We start from the raw sequence: 19,455 nt of genomic DNA, 5'->3' as shown, positions 1-19,455 counted from the left end.
TTGTGGCTGGGCTCCTGTGGGCCCTACTAGAGACTACTTTTTCTAGCTGCTCTTTTAGCTAGGTGAGGTCATGTGACTGAATTCTTGCCAGTGAAGTGTGTATAGATGTGACCTGTGCTGTTTCAACATCTGAGCCTAAGACAGTGGGCTTGCACGTCACTTTCTCACTTCCTGCAAACTATAGGTCCCTCACCTGTGACTCAGCTTCCACTTGGCTGATGAAGACCTGCTCTGACAAAGCAACAGGGTGCAAGGAACTCAAGTCTCTGAGTAAGCACCTTGACCAGAGCTACCTAGAGCCCCCCAGCCTGGAGTGCTCACTGAACAGGTACAATGTGAGATTAATATACCTCCATTGTCTTTAAACCACAGTATTTTGGAACCCTTTGGTTCTACTGCCTCAGCCTTTGACCAAGCTTATAACACAGATTTTAGTAAAAAGTAGAGTGACTTGGCAGGTGGGAATTTTACTTTCCTCTGATTTTTTTATTTTGTAAATTAGTAACCTAAATGATTGACTATATATTTTTTTCAGTTTAACAAAGACATTGCAATTTTTTTATAGTCAGAAACTGAGTAGAGGTGCTTAGCACCTCTATGAATCTTGAGAACAGCTCTTATCAGATCATAGAACCATCAAATTATATAACCTGGGCAGGGTTAAATTAGGAGCTTGGCATTAACAGATACACATTACTATATATAAAATAGAGAAACAACAAGGTCCTACTGTATAGTACAGGGGACTGTATTCAATATCTTGTAATAACCTATGGTGGAAAAGAATCTGGAAAAGAGTATATATATTATATATAACTGAATCACTTTGCTATATACCAGAAACTAACACAACATTGTAAATCAACTATACTTCATATTTTTAAAAATTATATAAACTGGCTCTGAAAGTGATAAAAGAAATATACTGCCTTCAGTGAGGAAGTGACCTAACCAAGATCTCAAAAATTTGCTCAAAAATATGTATCAGAGTGTCATTATCTTTCTACCTGCCCCTACCAAGTGCATGTACATGTGGGGGAGGTGCACACAAACACACACACTCTCACGTGGAAAGGAAAGGCCCCCATAGTTAGGAATTTAAAGAGAATGATCAAAACTTTCCATGAAAAGGTCAAAGCTCATCACACAAATGAAAAAATAAAAACTGAAAAAATAAACGTAGAGTGAAGTTAAAAGTAGCTCTCTGCTAAGAGGCCATTTTTAATGGTTAATTTCCACTGCCTCTAGAGAGTCTGAGCACGTTCTCCATTGTCTTTGCAATGGTTAATCATTCATAACCAGTCTCGTGCAATTTGCAGATAGGATTGGTATATTTTTCTTCCTTAACACTCAGTGCTACAAAAGAGTCCATAAACATTGTTTGCAAAGCTGACCATGTTTAGGATTCAGAGTACGTCCCATGATTTTGATCACCACCATTGGTAAGAATAACAAACTTCAGCATCGGTGCCTGATTAAAACCTTCAAAGGGCCAGTGTGCAGCAAGGGGTGGAGTTAGACGGGCGAGGGAGGGTGATTGCAGGAGGCATATAGATGTGGTAGTGGGAGGTCAGAGACCCAGCTAAGCACGGCCCCTAACAGACTGCCTCAGGGACAGGAGCAGGTGGCAGGGAGGAAATGGCTGGGAATGAGTGCAGGGGAGGCCTCTGAGGATGCGAGTGTATTATCATATTCTGCTCGTTTTACCCGACCCCTCATATTTATTGTCTTGGATTTAATGTGCTGATTTGTACCAACTCCCCAAGTTTTGATTTCTATAGAGACAATTATCAGGACATGCATGCATGCATGTGTGTTACTCTAGGGGAGTTTTTAGGAACTCTCCTTCTGACATGGGATATTATTCTTTTTTTCCCCTTCCTTTTGGTATCTCTTGAAGTAATTATGTTTTCCCATTGCCTTTTTGTGCAGCTTTCTTCCTTTAACACTAACAGCTCAACAGCTGCTACTGTTTTGTCTTATTCACCATTTCCCAACATCAGAAATAGAGAATTAAAACCAAGCAAGACAAGACAAAAACCAAATATCCATGTAGACATGAAACTCTATAAGAACACAATTCTAAGAACATAATTCGAAATCATAAATAGTTCACAAGATTTAATAATAAAGCTCACTATGTATGCGACATTTTTCTAATGCTTCATACATGCTAACTCATTTAATTCTCAGGGCTGCCCAGTGAAGTAGGTACTGTCAATATACTTATTTGACAAACGAAGAAACTGAGGCACAGAGAACGTAAGTAACTTGTCCAAGGTCAAGTGAATATTTATATGATTAGGCACCCTGGCCCAAATTCTAATTTTAAGGAGTCTGTGTGCAAAATCCAGTCATAGCCGTCTTGATAAAACCCCAAAGTAAGATACACGGAGGCTATATTGCAAGTGAAGCACTTGGGTTCTTATATCAAACATCCTGATTTAGGGTCCTGGCTTTACTCTTTACATGCTATGAGAGCTTGAACAAGTTACTTAACCTCACTGGGCCTGGGAATGATGATGATGAAATCTAACACATGGGAAAGAGCCTAGCGCATAGTAGGTGCTTGGAAAATATTTGTTGAATGTCAGTTGCCATAATAGAACAGCACATAGTGACAAGAGGAGCAAAATTGTGATTTATTAAAGCCAAGCCTGACTGCCTTTTTAGTCTTTCAAAACCGCCTCATTTCTCCAACACTTGAGGTTTATGAATGTATCATATCCATAAAGCATAAAATACACTGATATTGCTTTAATGATTATGTTTCAACCAATAAAAATGGTCTCCCTTTCCCCCTTCTTCTGCCACAAGTAGCATGCTCATTTACAGGATATCCAAATGTTTAAAGAATAGGTGGCAATTTATGAATAGTGGTTAAAATACTGATTTCCCCAATTTTTTTCCTGCCTTAAATAATGTTCATCCATAAATGATACCTGATAGAATATTTGTAGAACAAAAATCTATATCTGATTTGGAGAAAATGGCTCAAAATGTTGGTTCTGATTCTGACCTTAGGCATTGTGGTATGAGACGTCTGTAGGATTTCACACAGGAAAAAAAAAAACAAGGAAACCTAAAGAACTGTGAAATTCAAAGGGCCACTGAGGCTATGTATCTAGTAAATTCATGAATAGGACCCTTTATTTTTGTGAATGTGTCAACTCCAAGTTATTTCTTCACACATGGGTAAAATTCCTGGAATTCCATTGGAAAATGTTTAATGATGAATCTTGATGTCTGAAAATAAAAGCAAACCATAAGCTTCCCAAAGGAGATGGGAACATTTAAAAACTGTTAGTAAGCCAGTTAACATCTATCCAATGTACAAAAGTGTTTGAAATAATAAGTGACCGTGTACTTTATCTTACACAAGAGCGAATCTCAAAGTTTACTGACTCCCTGTCTCTATTTTTTTTTCTTTTGTTTTCTTTATTTATGATTCTTTGGAACTTCTGTCAAATTTCCAACTTTTCTGGGAAATTTTCTGTCTCTCTTTTTCTCCACTCCACTATAGAAATGAAACATGAAATATATTACTTGTTGGCTTTGTTGAACATTACTTGGATGCCTATTAATTTGTTGACCTGAAATGTTTCAAAAGAGTTTTCTCAAAATACACATATTTATCTGTATTTGTAGTTCTTTGACTGTAAAGAAAAATAGATTTTCAGACTCTTATTAATGATGGCTAATCATCCCATTTAGCATTCTCTTGTATGACCTTATTCCTATTTGACAAGTTAGAATGTTATGAAACTATTTGAACAGTTCAGCAATTTATCTCCATCAACCTGAGCCTTTGGTGAGGGGGAAAGTTTGACTTAAAAATGATAATATAATATTAAGAATGTCAAAGTAATAAAAGACATACTATAGCTTTAGGCAGCTTATGATATTTTATATTCTATCACTTTTAGTCAATATGGCAAGAAAACCTTAACAAGAAAAGATATTTTAAAAAGAGACCGTTAAATATAATTTCACTAACAAAAGATTAAAAGTTGAAGTCTAATTTTCAAAATACTATGAAAAAATTTATTCATTACTGTTGTTAAATAGTTTCATGCAAAGTAAGAAAAGCAAAGCAAAAAGATGACCCCAAGGCTCAATGACAAATGGACATACAGCTAACTTTTAAAAATATTTATGAATCATCCTTTATCAACCTCAGACTTATTCAATATTTGAATGCACATACATGTGTATTTGCAACAATAACGAGTTCGCTTCAAAATATCAATTTGAAAATCTTTCAAAATATGGTAGATACAACCAAGAGGCAAAGAAATGCTCCAAGTGAACCTTAAGATCTTGTTCTTATAGGAGAATATTAAAACATTAAAGGCTTTCTAATGTGTTAATTGGTTTTCATGCTAAAAACTTATTAAGTGGAAGATGATCTCTTTCACTATCTTCCCATAAACTAAACATATTTTACAGTTAGGCCATATTTTTAGAAATAGTCTGGCCAATAATGTGAATTGTATTATCCTTTTGTTTCCAAACTGGTCCTCAAACACAGAGCGCAAGGAGAGACTAAAGACAGAGGCCACTCCAGATTGGCGGGTGGCAGTTTTAATAAGCAAGGGAACTTACATATGGCATTTGTCTTGGTGGCCACAAGATGAGTAGATCTCATCTACCAGGCAGAATCTTAAAAGCTGATATAGAGCCCTTAACTGGATTCAGTCACATATTCAGTCCAGATGGCCTCAACAATACATTGCTCTCTCAAGGCTGTGTCCTTGAAATGGCTCCCACTGTGGGAACAGTGAGCAGAATATGCATTCCAAGGACAAGGGACGGGGTGAGGAAACTACCATTGCCTGATTCCCTCGCTTCAGCTCTTGTGTCAACAGGCAGTCATGTCCTCTCAATGACCTCCTCCAACATACCCTCTACAAAGAATTTAATCTGAATACTTAGCAAATGTAGGAGAGCAAGGACCTGGAGGTCACAAGGGCACCCACTGGCCACATGGCTCTATCCTGTCATCCCTACCATGTGGGACACCTCCCTGGAGGATAGACAAGGGCAGTGTACATTTTCAGTTCCAGAGAAGACTGTAGCATATCATTATAAGATCCCTTGGGAAGGATTCCTTCATGGCTCATTGCATCTCAATGGAACCAGAGTGTCACAATAACCACCTAAGTGGTATGTGCCAGAAGTGGTGTGCAGGAAGAGAGGCATGTGATAGTAGGTATTTATCCAGGAAGTGAGAAGGCACAATCATCTCTATCCATCCTCGCTCCATCCTTATCCTGACTCCTTTTTTAGCACTTCATGTATCCACAGCTTATTGTTTCTAATGTCTAAATTGTATATCATACCCACTGCCAGATGATAAGATTTCGAGTACCTTTAGGGAATTTCAAAAGGAAGAAGGTTATAATATAAACCTCTATTCTTTTAAGTGACTTAATGCTGTTACCGGCCTATTCCTGGTATCTAACAGGCTTGTTGGAACACATAATGCATATTCATCATATGCATATACATCATATGTATTTAGAAAGTAAGGATAAATTCCAAAGAAAAAAAGTCCATAATCTTATCATCTAAAATATCCACTGTTAACATTTTTTGTGTAACCATTCAGTCTTTTTTCTATGCGCATCCACATAATAATAATGTCTAACATTAATTTAGTGTTTACTTGGTGCTGATCACTATACCAAGTTCTTTATAAGCATCATCTCATTCAGTTCTTATTAAAATCTTAAGAGATGGGCCCTATTATGCCCATTTTACAGGTGAAGACATTGAGGCTTAAAGGGTTTAAGCAATTTGGACAGAATCACACAGCTAGTGAATCATAGGCACTAGTTTTAACCCAGGTATGCCTGACTCCAGAGCCTATGTTCTTGACTTCAATGTAATATTTCTGATTTATACATGCCTTTAATACTAGAAAATTGTATTTTATAAGGTGTGTTTTATAATCCCTCTTAAAGTATAACTCTATAATGAAGTAAGCATATGAAGGAAGAGGAGTGAGAAACGTAATATACAAAATTTGTATTCTAAAATACATAAAATATTTAGATTTCACTTCTCAAATGGTCACGATATTCAGAGTTAGCACATGAGAAATGACAAATAATGAAGCATCGTAAAAAATGCTCAGACTTTCTGGTTAAAGGCACATAGTATCAATGTATATTGATACATTGTAATTATTATACATATGTAATTATTTATTTTAAAAAACACAGATGACTTTTTTAAAGCATTGGGAGAGCTATTAGGATCAATCTTTCCAAGGAGCAATTACAAGAACTATGAAAATATGTTTCTAGGAAATAATCTAGAGATGTAATTTACCAAAATTGTGGTTTAATTTCTTTTGGCAAGGTAGGTTATTTGATTCCTAGAAATAGAAATTTGAAATAACATGTAACGAGGTAGAACACAATGAAGAATGTAGATACTGATTTCACAGCTGGAAAAAATAAAGATTTATATTTAGACACTGATGGAATGTGAATTTAAAATGACATAAATAATTTATGTTTTATAATCATTGGATTTTCTTCCATACATATAAGTGCTTAAAACGATTTTTTTAAGATCCAAACACTTCTATTTTTTCTGTATAGATATTTTCATGGTTGCATTTAATGATTGATTGTTAAAAACATATGCATTTTGGCTTAGCATCGTCCTCAAAACAAAAGCTGATGGAAGGAAATGTAAGGAGGAAAGGGAGGGGCAAAGACACATGGTGGCAAAAGTGAAGGAGGTGGAAGTATGGGTAATTATAATACAATTATATTACAAATATAGGTAATTATAGTAGAATTGGTGTTGTACTTGGAAGTTATTCAAAAAGCATTTAGAGAAATCTAAAGCTATACAGCAGACACCTCTGAATTCATTCTTCCAAAACTGAAGGCAAATTCTGTGTGTGTATTTATTTATTGCAGGGTTTTTGCACCTACTATATAAAAACATAAGCAATGTCCCTTGATGAAAAGTGTCCAGAAGACAAAAAGCAGGAGTTGCTTTAGACATTGGAATCATTAACTTCCCAATAAGTCACTCTTTAATTTCTAATAAATCTTCAAACACTAATAATGCACCTGTTTTGGGACATCTATTATTGTTTTGATTTGGCACAAACAGACCAACTTCAGTCATATAATAGAAAAATGCATAAAATATATCCTACCTGGTATATATCCCATACAAAACTGTGTTATGACATTGGGCAGTGCTTTAGTTTCCTCACAGGTTTTTATTTTGAACATGATGTAGAGCACATGTCATCCTAACTAGAGAACATTTTCAAGCATTTTTTCTTCTTTGGGCCCCCTTCTTTTTTTTTTTTTTTTTTTTTTTTTTTGCGGTACGCGGGCCTCTCACTGTTGTGGCCTCTCCCGTTGCAGAGCACAGGCTCTGGACGCGCAGGCTCAGCGGCCATGGCTCACGGGCCCAGCTGCTCCGCGGCATGTGGGATCTTCCCGGACCGGGGCATGAACCCTTGTCCCCTGCATCGGCAGGCGGACTCCCAACCACTGTGCCACCAGGGAAGCCCCCCCACTCCCCCTTTCATTTTAAATAGCTGATTCTGATGGCTCACATTTCTTTTCTGTGTTTTTAGAGCCTTTGGACCACTGAGGTGGATTTTCAGTTTATCTCCTGCAACCAAGATATAATTAACTGAGGAATAACTTCCAGAGGAGATTCTCTGGCAGATGTGAGGGCATCTGGTGTACAGAAGTTCTGTTGGAACCTGTGTGAAGTGGGGCCCTAGGAAAGTAAGTCAGACAAAGGAGCCAGCTGAGGGACCCTGCCTGTATTCAGCACTAATGAATGACAGGTGCACAAAGGCAAAGGAATCTCTGTCTTGAAGGCTAGTAGTGACTCTAAGGTCTGACCTCAAGTCTGGTTATGTCAAGATTGGACACTGAATTTAGAGGGCACAAAGCTCTACTTTTTGTACTTTTCATGCAGGCTGGATTAATTATAGCAAACTATAGCTAAGATTTATTGAGCATTTTAAATTACATGCTAGGGACTGTGTCAAGTGCTTCACACGGATTAACTCATTGCCCCTTTTTGCCTTCTAGGAGACGTGGGTCTTCGAGGAGTCTAGTAACGTGTACAAATATACAAAAGCAGTAAGTGGTAGACAAGTTCACACCCAGACAGTCTAATTCCAGAACTGGGGAGCTTAGCCACACCACTGTCTCTCTGGAGGCACTAAAGCAACCTCCTAATGGCTATAGCGAGTTAGGAATTTGCCCATTATGTTCTTTGGTAGCCATTTTAATCTGTTCTTGAAGACCTTTCAAACTTTGAAGCAATAGCTAGATTAAGAGGTGAAACAGTTTAGTTGCAATGACCAGTTTATAATTTGTCGGGGGTATGTGGGAACTCTCTGTACTTTCTGCACAATTTTTTTGTAAACCTAAAATGCTCTAAAAAATTAAGATCTATCAATAAACATAAGGTCTATACCTCTTTTTGTGCCTGTTTTCTAACCTCATTCTCAAGTGCGTATCACCACATGTCAAAATTTGCATCTAACTAAACACAAACACCCAGAACCTCTTCAACAAGACCTTCCAGATCACAAAAATTCCCAATTGGAATGCATTTTCTCCTTCTCGATCTCATGGCAAATGTTTTTAATTATTCTGCTTTTCCTAGTCTGCTTGGTATTAAAGCCAGTTTCTTTTCTTTAGATTTTGAGTCTCTGGAATGTAGAGACCATTTATTTCTTATTCATTTCCAGTCCCACACCCAATATCTGTACTATGCCTGAGTACATAATAAAAATAATTACAACTGCTTTTTATTGAGGGTTTAATTTGTGCCAAGCACGTATTTCAAGCTATTCGTCATGAATACGATTGACAAATTTAGACCTTCTTAATCCTGGCCTGGATTTTTACAATGAACTTCGAATTGGTCTCTTCAGACTTTGCTTGTTCCAGTCCCCTATACTTAGATACCCTCAGGTGACTCTCCTCAAGTGTCATTTCCTGCTCAAATATCTGTAATGGTGGTAGTCCATTGTCTGCTCTTCAGCATCTCTTAAGGCCCAAATCTGCTCCCCTGAGTCTGTTATGCTCCAAAAGCTGGCTCACTCAACATTTCCTAAGTATACATAGTGCTTTCTCTTCTTTGGAGCTTTGTTTATGCCTGAAAATGTTCTCCCTTCTTCATCTCTACTGTTAAAAACCTTACCTACCCATTTCAAATATTATCCATATTCATAATACTAATGTCCTCCTACAATCTCCCCCACTCATACCAGATGGGCTCTTATTTGAGTACTCTTAACACATTGTACGGCTTTGACCATTTCCTTATGGTTTGTCTTTAATTATATGTTGCCTTTATCTCTTTTTCCACCTTCAACTGGATTTTAACCTTACTTGTGAAAAGGGATTATATTCTCAATTTTGGACCATCTGAAACTCCTAACATAACACAATGCTTTGCAGGTAGTGGACATTCATCAACCCTCATATTGGAGAGACAGTAATACCAAGTGGGAATGTATAAGCTGTGAAGTCAGGTGGACACAGATTCTGATCTCAGGTGAATCACTCAGTAGCTGTGGAATTCAGGCAAGGTAGTTAACTTTTCTGAGACTCAGATTCATTTTCTATGGGCATGGCATTGTATCTGTTACATAGTGTTACTGAAAAATTTTAAAGGAAAATATATGTAGAGTTTGACATATATTAAGTATCTAATACATGGCAGTGGCAAGTATTTGTTTCATAGAATTTTTCTTCTGGAATAGTTTGAATTCCTTCTAACTAAAGACATTTTAACTCTCTCTTTTTTTAGCCATACTTATGCTAGCAATAATTTGTCAGCAAGGCAAAATTGGAACAAGGAAGGCCATTTTATAGATAGGTATGATATTGTATTCACAATCAGATCTATATTTATTTTGAAAATACTGTAGTACTTGTCAATTAAATAAATTCATGAATATTTATTGAGCACCCGTTTATGCATCAAACACTGTTGTAGATATTGGGGATACTGCAGTGAATGAGATATAGTCCTTGCTCTCTACTTTCATTCTAATGTGTACAATGACCCCACAGATATCTAAGAAACATGATGAAAAGCTTACCTAAAAATGGTGCCAAACCTGCATCAATTAGAATCCCCCAATCCATTTCTGGGCCTTAAAACTCAGCTGTTACGGCAGCTCTGGGGGAGTCCAAGAATGGTTATCCAGATTTTTATTAAAAATTTTTTTCTTTTTCATATGTGCTGTTTTTTTAAAATTTTGAAGTATAGTTGGTATACAATCGTTACTGAACCACACTTGGGTCTGCTTGCCCGCGCAGAGTAAAGCCAAGCTACTGACAGCGGGTTGTGGTGAAGGAAAGAAAGGGCAGCGTTTATTATAAGGCACAATACGAGGAGTCTGGGAAAGCTAATGCTCAAAAAGCCTGAAATCCCCAATGGGTTTCAGCAAAGTATTTTTAAGGGCAAGGTGAGGGAGGGAGCCCCAGGGTACCTGATCAGCTCGTGCAGAATTCTCTGATTGGTTAATGGTGAGGTAACAGGGCGGTGTCACAGGGGTTAACCTTAGGTTTAGAGGTTGTCCTTAGGCGCCAATAGGCCTGGGGGCTTCGTGCTCTCGGTCATTGAGTAGTTAACTAGTTAATGTCTTCCACCTGGGGGTTTTAGCGTCTGTAAAACAACTCAGGAAATGTGCATCAGATACTGTTACCTAGGCACTTCACAGAGGAGCTAAAGCAGAGGATATGGGGGAGGGGTCTGTCCCTGGGAAGGCCCCATTCGGTTCTGCTTGTTTACACAATATGTTACAGGTGTGCAATATAGTGATTCACAATTTTTAAAGGTATACTCCATTTACAGTTATAAAATATTGGCTATATTCCGTGTTGTACAATATATCCTTGCAGCTTATTTTATACATGATAGTTTGTACCTCTTAATCCCCTACCCCTATAACGCTCCTCCCCCTTCCCTCTCCCCACTGACCACTAATTTCTTCTCTATATCTGTGCGTCTGCTCCTTTGTTATATTCACTAGTTCCTCGTATTTTTTAGATTCCTTATACAAGTGATATCACAGAGTCTTTGTGTTTCTCTGTCTGACTTATTTCACTTAGCATATGGAGGATATTTTGTTATACAGATATTTAAAAGCTAGGACTTTAAGAAGCAATGTTGTGGAGACAAGCTGAATATATATTTTTTTCCTCTGGGAAAAATTAAGGCCAAATCTATAAGTCTTTGTGCGTAACAGATGGATCTGAGCTTTCTCTATTTCTGTTTAAATAACCTAAAGTAGTTGTCAGGGAGTGAAAGTTGTTCCATGTTGGCATGTCGGCAGGAGCTCTCACAACACTGAAGCTCTTCCGTTTGCAGCCACTTAGGCGAGTCCTACCGGTGGCACAGGGGTAGACGGATAGACCTCCCCAGGTCGGCTGCTGCCATCAGCCTCTGGGCCGGAGCCACCCGCTCGTCGCGATCCCGGGTGCGGAGGGCCCTCCCGCGGGAGGAGCGCGGGGCGTGGAGGGCGTGGGCCGGGGGCGGGGCAAGCCGCAGACTGGGTGCTCGCAGGGAGCTGTCAGTGTCAGGCTCCGGAGAGGGAGGAAGTGCTGTAGGTCCCGGAGGAGCGTGAGCCGAGCGGCCGGCGCAGCGTGAGACAGCACATCCTGCGCGCGCCGGGCCCGCCGCCCTCGGGAAGCGCACGAGCGCCGCCGCCGCCGCCGGGGAGCCGTGGCCGCGCTCTCGAGCCCAGTTCCGCCGCCGCCGCCGACCGCGTCCAGGTAAACGGGAGGCGGGTGGTCGCGCTCCCCGGGCCGCCGCCTCCGCGCCCCTCTTCAACCCTCCCGCCCCCGGGTTGTCGGCTTCTGGAGCTGCTGGGCAGTAGTGCGGCTGTGGCAGCCGCAGCCGGACCTTGGCCTCGGCCCCCTCCCCGGGCTCCTGCGTGCTCCGCGGCGCCCGAAAGCGGCCAAATCCCCCCCAGCCCCCGCCCGGCAGCGGCAGCCCCTTGCTGCGGCTCTCCCGGCTGAGCCAGGAGGCGAGAGCAGATGAGAAAGAGTGAGTAGTGGTGTCATCACCTTGTGGGCTGGGAGGGGCGTCCCAGTGCGCCCCGCCTCGGTTTTCTCCTGGGGAGCAGAAGGTTAGCGGCAGTGAAATCCGCACCCCTCAGGGCAACCAGCTGACGGCCCCCGAGGGAGGGGGGAGCTGCAGAGGGAGGGGAATGGATGCTGTTTGAGTACATTTTCATCTGTCTGCAAAGCTCTAAAATGCTGTTGCTACCCGCCAAGTCGAAGGAAGCGAATGTACTTCCAGCAAGGCATTAATTAAACACGCGCAAGAAGGTGCCAGTTTCTCTCACTGCTGCAAAAAAAAAAAAAAGTGTGGCTGGGGGATGTGTTTTAGTAAACACCTTCGAGGCCGCGTGCCTCTCCTTCCCCCACTCCCACTACCGCATCGCTCTGGCCTTATAAATCCGTGCGTCGTCATCATAAGGTCAGTGACCCTGGCGACACTGATGGGAACTGAGTGTGCGGGATTCTCATGACTTGTAATAAGGATGAACAGAAACCCAGGATCAGGACAGGAAATTACTTAGGAAATTAGAGGCTCAGCAAAATGCAGCAGATGGAATATATTCGTTATCCTGGACTCTCCCACATCTAGGTAAGGGGCAGAACAAGTAGCCAGCCATTTTCTTGCCTGGAATGCCTTTCAAGTGGGCACTGTAGACTTATTGTAGTTCAGGGTTGTGCAAAATTGCTTCCACATATTCCAGATTCGCAGAAAGCATAACCAACAGTAAGGCATGGTAGCTGCAGAAGACATCATATGGGTAATATTAGCACAGATATGGGTGACTGCCTCTGTATACATTTTCACTGTGGAAATTATAGAGAAACACGTTGATCAGTATTAGTAAATTTGAAATTTGCACTCAGTGCAAGTTTCGGCCTGGTAAAAAAGGACCCAAACTCTGCTCTTCTGACTATGTTTCTTAGTAAAATAAAATCATACATTGCTACCACTAAGTCATCAAATGTTCTCTTCATAGGAACCAACTCCCCAATCTTTCTTAAGGTTTGAGGATCCAGTGCTCCAAGAGCCATTTCTTTTAAAAATCTTCTAGCATCATCACTGGTATGTTTAATTAATATAGTTGGGGGCCCAATACAGGCTTTTTTCAGCCTGTTCAGCTCTGGGCCCCATTTTTGGCCCATAACATCTTCCACATCTCTCTTTTTCTTCCCTGTCTCAGGCACTGATGCACCTGCTTCCTCTCTCTTGGACCTCAGGGTTGCTGAGCTTCTGCACAGTGCCCTGGAGGAGAGGGATGGTTCAGCCCCTCCCCACACCCAGCCTTTCCTTCTCTCCTACTAGAAATAAGTCCTGAAGCTTTTTTGGTGTTACAGGTCTATATCATTAGGTATAATCACCACTAGGGATATGGGCGGAGAAGAGAAACTCAACCCACAGAACAGTGGAGCAGAGTTCTCACAAGTGGTGGTCCCTGGTCCCTAGTTTCTAATGAACTGAGATAGTAAGAAGAAGTTATCAGGCATTTCTCATCATGTTTCATGTCTAAGAGGGGGCTCTATGATCTTTGCTCCCACCCCTACTGCTTCCCCAAAGATTCCTTCCAGAGTCTACATTTAATAAATGAGCCTTTTCCGTGACTCCAGTGCTGAGTCAAGTAATTCTTGGAGATAAAGCCTGGGTGCTGCTCTGTTCATATTCAAAACAACCATGTAGATGAGTCTTGTAAAATACATGCCAAGTTTTTAAATGCAGCCACGTCTCTTAGCACAAATGTGTACAAGCTTCATCAGCAGTTACATCAGTGGGCCACTCATCCTCCCTGGTCACCTTGTTTCGTTCTGTCACCTAATAGCATCAAATGTAAAGGTCACACACACGCATTGCAAACTTAAGTATGTTCTTTCATCACCTTGTTCTCTCTATACTTTGCCCCATCAAATAAAACAAAGGTTGATAATAATATTCCGAGCACTTGAGCAGTGCTCAGTACATTTCCTAAATGTATTGCACTGCCTTTGCTGAATGTATTATATTACCAATACATTTACTAAAATGTACTGAGCACTTGACCAGGCATTGCACTTTAAACTACTTCTCATGTATTAACTTCTTTAATCCTCATAAAAATCTGATGAGGTAGATATTTGTAATCCTATTTGACAGGCAAGGAAACTAAGACACAAGGATGTCAAGTAACTTTCTGAAAATTGCTCGGCTAATAAGTTGTAGAGCCAGGATTTGAACCTGGGCAATCTGACAGTACTCTTCTATAGGACAGTTTATATTGGTTAATTTTCATATATTGAATACCAGGCTCTTACGTTATCTCATCAATCCCTATATTAATCTTATGAAGTAGACATTATTATGCATATTTTACAGATGATGAAAAACTGACTTAAGTGATATATTTAATACATAGCAGAGGTAGGATTCAAATCAGGTCTGACTCTAAAACCAGTAGTCATCCGTTTTAGCTAGCGTCCCCTGAGAGAAACAAAAAAGCTGACCTTGTCTGTTTCGTTTGGGTTTGTTGCCCATTTTCCTTGTGAGCCATTGCTATTTCTTTTAAGCCTTAAGTGTAGCCATACTTTTTTGCCAGTTGATTGGTAGGTGTGGATGATATGGCAAAACCAACGTAGGACCATAGCTCTTTTTTTGTTTTGTTTTGTTTTTGCGGTACGTGGGCCTCTCACTGCTGTGGCCCCTCCCGTTGCGGAGCACAGGCTCCGGACGCGCAGGCTCAGCTGCCATGGCTCACGGGACCAGCCGCTCCGCGGCATGTGGGATCTTCCTGGACCGGGGCACGAACCCGTGTCCCCTGCATCGGCAGGCAGACCCTCAACCACTGCGCCACCAGGGAAGCCCGACCATAGCTCTTTTGAAGTCAGATATTGCCTTCATTCTGTCTGCTTAATGAAACTAGTAATTCCCCATAATACTTTGTGGATCTCAAATACCATGTAAATAGTTGTTCCACTGATCAGGGATCCCTTTTACTAGAAACTGTTGCGTCTTCTACATTCCCTAGAAAATGTGACAAAGTATGTTGTTTTGGGGACTTTGCTGGGACCGTGAACTTCTAGGGTTCACTTCTTTTGAGAATTAACTAAAGTTAACTCCACTCTCATTACTCGAAATTTATAAACCACTGTCCAGGTCCATGTAAAAAATGAGTCCTCTTGACTGGGAGCTCTTCGTTGGTACCCAGGACTTGTTTCCTTTGCTTCTCTGCGGGAAGCCTGGCACCAGACTGTCAGCGTGAAGCTTACATTGTAACATAGGCGCCACTACCCAGGTGCCAGCTGAGGAGCCACATGTTTATAAAGCATCTCCTGAGTCTTTGTTTAGAGGAGTTTTCTTTTTTTTTTTGCAGTACGCGGGCCTCTTACTTCATGGCCTCTCCCGTTGCGGAGCACAGGCTCCGGACGTGCAGGCTCAGCGGCCATGGCCCATGGGCCCAGCCGCTCCGCGGCATGCGGGATCCTCCCGGACCGGGGCACGAACCCGCGTCCCCTGCATCGGCAGGTGGACTCCCAACCAGTGCGCCACCAGGGAAGCCCTAGAGGAGTCTTCTTAAGCAGGAGTCATAGGCACCATGGAGGGCAGGCATATGAGAGTTTTCAGGTGGTCACTGAACCCGATATAATTGATGCAAAACTTTATGCATTTGTGCTAAATGCAGTTTTGTAGGGAAAGACTGGGTATTTGTGACTAAAAAGAGATTAAGAACCACTGGTTCAAGTGCACTGTTCAGGAAGGCGGAGGAGCAGAGGCCATTCTGCTGAAATGTGTTGGAAACAAGGCAAACTATCCTGTTAGAACCAGCCAAGAAAAAATGTTCTTGGCTATCAGGACATTGCTGCCATTTCGCTACAGAGGCATGCTAGAGTGCCCAGGTCCAAGTACAACAAATACTAATGCATGCTGCAACCAAGTGAGGTCTCCAGGACCTCAGGCAGCCCTAGCACTGCTCGCCATTCACTAGGCGCTTACCCTTTTCACACTTAGGGTTCATCGAATCTTCCCAACATCCCTGTAAGGCTGACATTTTTATCTGCATTTGACAAACAAGGAATCAGATGATTGGAAACATTAAGCCAGTCGGTCAAGGCCACATGAGGCCAGTTAGTAGAAGGGATGGATTTCAAATGTAGGTTGGCCAGAGTCCAAAGCCTGTTTATACTCTTCCCAACATATTTCATTGTTTCTCTATGTGGGACACCAAAAAGTACTGTTTAGTGTAGCTTTTTATTGTGGCAGGACGGAGAGTTCCTCAAGAACACTCTCACATGCTGATAGGAAAAGCCTAAATGTGTTATCACAGGGGAACAAGAAAATTAGACATTTCTCAGCGTGGCAGAGGATAAGCGAGCCCTGCTTTCCCTTGAGGTGTGTGCTCATGCCCCACACATTTGATTCTTAGGTGTGCCCAGGTATCTTGCTGAGCAGCACATGCATAGCAGTCTACAACCAAGCCCAGAGAGTTGATTGGTTGGTTTTGCCAGGGTAGCTGCAAGACTTTATTCGTTGCAAAAATTAACTTATTTCAAAGCTGAGTTGTAAGCTGTGCGGTGTTCTGGGGCTTACTTGATATAGTGGCTTCGTCGTGATCTGGAACACTAATGTGGTACTTAATCCTGGGGGGACCTCTGTTTACCAGATGACCTACGTGCCCTTTAGTTTTCGGTTCTTGTCAATCCGGCGATCCTTCCCCATTGTTTCATTTTTGGGTACAGACCAGCTAATGCCATCAGTGTGGCAAACACATAAAGCGGAAATTTATGTTAGAGTCAAGAGCATTCTTTATAATAAAAATGAGTCTCAGGCACTGTAGAGGATGGCTGCCTTTGATCAGCAGATTGGCCTGGGAACAGACACCAGTGTGCTTCATTATGCTTCAACCTTTTTTCTCTCCTGTAACCTCTAAAGGTTTTTAAAAAGTTTACTGCTCCCTCACCCCCACACATTTTAGGTTGGCATCTAACATTTTTATTGTTAGTTTAAAGAATCACAATGAATGTAATTTCCATAATATTGTAAACTTTGACATTTAAAAATAAAATGATGACATCATTCTTTGAATCCAAATTAAAATCTAAGTGCTATACCAACCTCTATTTAAAAAGTACCTGAAGAAGCTCTTCAACAAAAGGGTATTTTTATACCTTGTGGTCAAGCATCACAGTAAGATTTGGGTTTCCTTTCTTCCCCCCTGGTGAGGGAGGTGGGAAAGGAGGCCCTGAATGATCGTACAACCACAGGTGTGTTCTCTGGTGGGTCAGTTTTTGGAAAGCCTACAGACAGAAGTTCCGGATCTCGAAATTACGATGTTATTAGCTCATAATAACATTCCTGCGTGCTCTTTAGAAAGCCTCATGGATGCCAGCGGCACACAATGCCAGTTTGAAGAGCACATATCTATCTAGCACAGGTGCTGTGTGTTACAGGTCACTGCGGGGCCAGTGCCGGGAGTCAGGTCCATGGCCATCGTCTATGTGGCTCAAACTCAAGGTGGCAGGGCCAGAAAGAACAGCAGAGCCACTGGTCCCATCTCTTGCCCTCAGGCAGGTGACTGTATGGATAGTTGTCTTTCTTCTATTTAGTGATTTACAGGAAGAGATCTGCCCATTCCAGTGTTTTTAGATCACTGGTTCTCAGCCAGGAGTGATTGTCCTTCCCAGGAGACATTTGACGATGTCTGGAGACAGTTTTGGTTATCACATTTGGGGAGAGAGCGTGGCTGTAGGCATCTGTAGTGGGAAGGATCAGGGTGCCGCTGGACAGCTTACAATGCAGAGCAGCCAAGGTTAAGAAGCCCTGCTTTAGATGTTCTGGTTTTCTATTGAAATCTTCCCTGCTGTAATTTAAGTCCATTTCTTTGGTCTTCTGCAAGATAAGAAGAGCATAACATTTAAAAGGCAGCATAAGGGAAAGGAAAGAAAAAGCCTGATATTCCACTGACTGCCTGTGTGAGCCTCAGTTTCTTCATCTGTGAAATGGGGATAACAATACTTGGCTTGCAAAATTATTGTAAGGATTGCAGATAATGAGAGTACTGGGTCCAGTATGTGGTACATGCTCAATGCGTGGAAGATACTTTTTATTATTCAACAGCCGTGATATCACTCTCTAGCCTTCTCTTCTCAGGGACTTGTGTAATCTTGCCCTGCTTTGAACCAAAGGTATGCTTTTAAAAAATGAATTATGCTATGTACCTGCCTCCTTCCACTTCAAGACATTAGGCTCCCTGAGGCATCCTTTGTATCTTTCAGCAGAGGGTCTTACACGTGGTAGATCTCAACGAGCTTTTTTTTTTTTTTTTTTGCGCTACGCTGGCCTCTCACTGTTGTGGCCTCTCCCGTTGCGGAGCACAGGCTCCGGATGCGCAGGTTCAGCGGCCATGGCTCACGGGCCCAGCTGCTCCACGGCATGTGGGATCCTCCTGGACCGGGGCACGAACCCGTGTCCCCTGCATCGGCAGGCGGACTCTCAACCACTGCGCCACCAGGGAAGCCCTCAACGAGCTTTGTTGACCTGAAATATTAGCCAGAATAAATCCCACTTAATTTTCCTTTTATTATAAAATTTAATTATTTCCCCCTTGGATTATTTTAATGTGTTTAGTAAAACATTCACTTCCTTAAATGTAGCTGCTATTGCACGTCTGGGCCCAATATGAACGTGGGCTTGGTAATGCCTAGAATTCTGGACGCCTTGCCTTCCTGAGTCAGGATCACATTGAACATTTCTGCTGGGGGAAGGGCAGTCTTGAGGAAGATAATCTTTCATTCTAGAAGTGACGTTTCGGATGGTTTGAGTCTTGTGTTTTCCTTTATGAGTCCCTTGGTCTAATTCTTTTGATCTGGCTTTGATCTGACACTCTCTGAGCAGGGCAGTACTTGGGTTCCTTTCTGGGAGGGGGAGGGGAAATTTTGATTCATTTGTCTGATTTCTATTTTATGCTAATATCTAGAGTGAAACCAAGAGTAACACATGTATTTTAAATAGCTCTAATGAATAAATGATGACAATATTTTATATCCTTTGCCTATAGTTTCCCTTGTAGGATACAGATTTTCCCGCTCTAACTTGAAATAGTACCCATTTCTTTGTTTGACAAGCTGGAGGTTTTAGTAATTGAAATGGAATGAAGTCCTCTCCTTTTGAAAGTAGTTTAGATCCTGTTGTGCACATATGTAAGCCTTTAAAAGTTGATCAAGTTGTTGAATGTTATAGTGGGCCCATGTGGAGAGGATGATCATGGGATTCTGTCTCAGAATCAGCTTGTGGGATTTTAGTCATTGCTGGGTGTGGGTGGCTGAAAGGATAGAAGGCCCTGTGGGGAATGTGTGTTTTGACAGTGTCCCCTTTTAAAATGAAGCGTGTCTCCTGTTTCACCATCCCCCC

At 41.5% G+C, this 19,455-nt stretch overlaps 1 protein-coding gene across 12 annotated transcripts in view; it reads left to right on the top strand.

Annotated features, from left to right (window-relative positions):
• Positions 1-19,455, top strand: part of DYNC1I1 (dynein cytoplasmic 1 intermediate chain 1) — a 483,164-nt gene that overhangs the window by 131,788 nt on the left and 331,921 nt on the right. Inside the window, exon 1 of one of the 12 annotated variants that reach the window (XM_082632159.1) lies at positions 11,612-11,792. The exons of 10 other annotated variants lie outside the window; for them this stretch is intronic. The gene's annotated coding sequence lies outside the window, so the exon portion shown is untranslated. Of the gene's footprint in view, positions 1-11,611; positions 11,793-11,824; positions 12,067-19,455 lie in introns of those variants that run through there. One more of the 12 variants, XM_082632161.1, reaches the window with a different exon arrangement.

The sequence above is a fragment of the Mesoplodon mirus genome (genome assembly GCF_964341445.2).
Source record: "Mesoplodon mirus genome assembly, chromosome: 9".
Taxonomy (NCBI): Eukaryota; Metazoa; Chordata; class Mammalia; order Artiodactyla; family Ziphiidae; genus Mesoplodon; species Mesoplodon mirus.
This window is presented reverse-complemented; position numbering and strand designations above follow the sequence as displayed.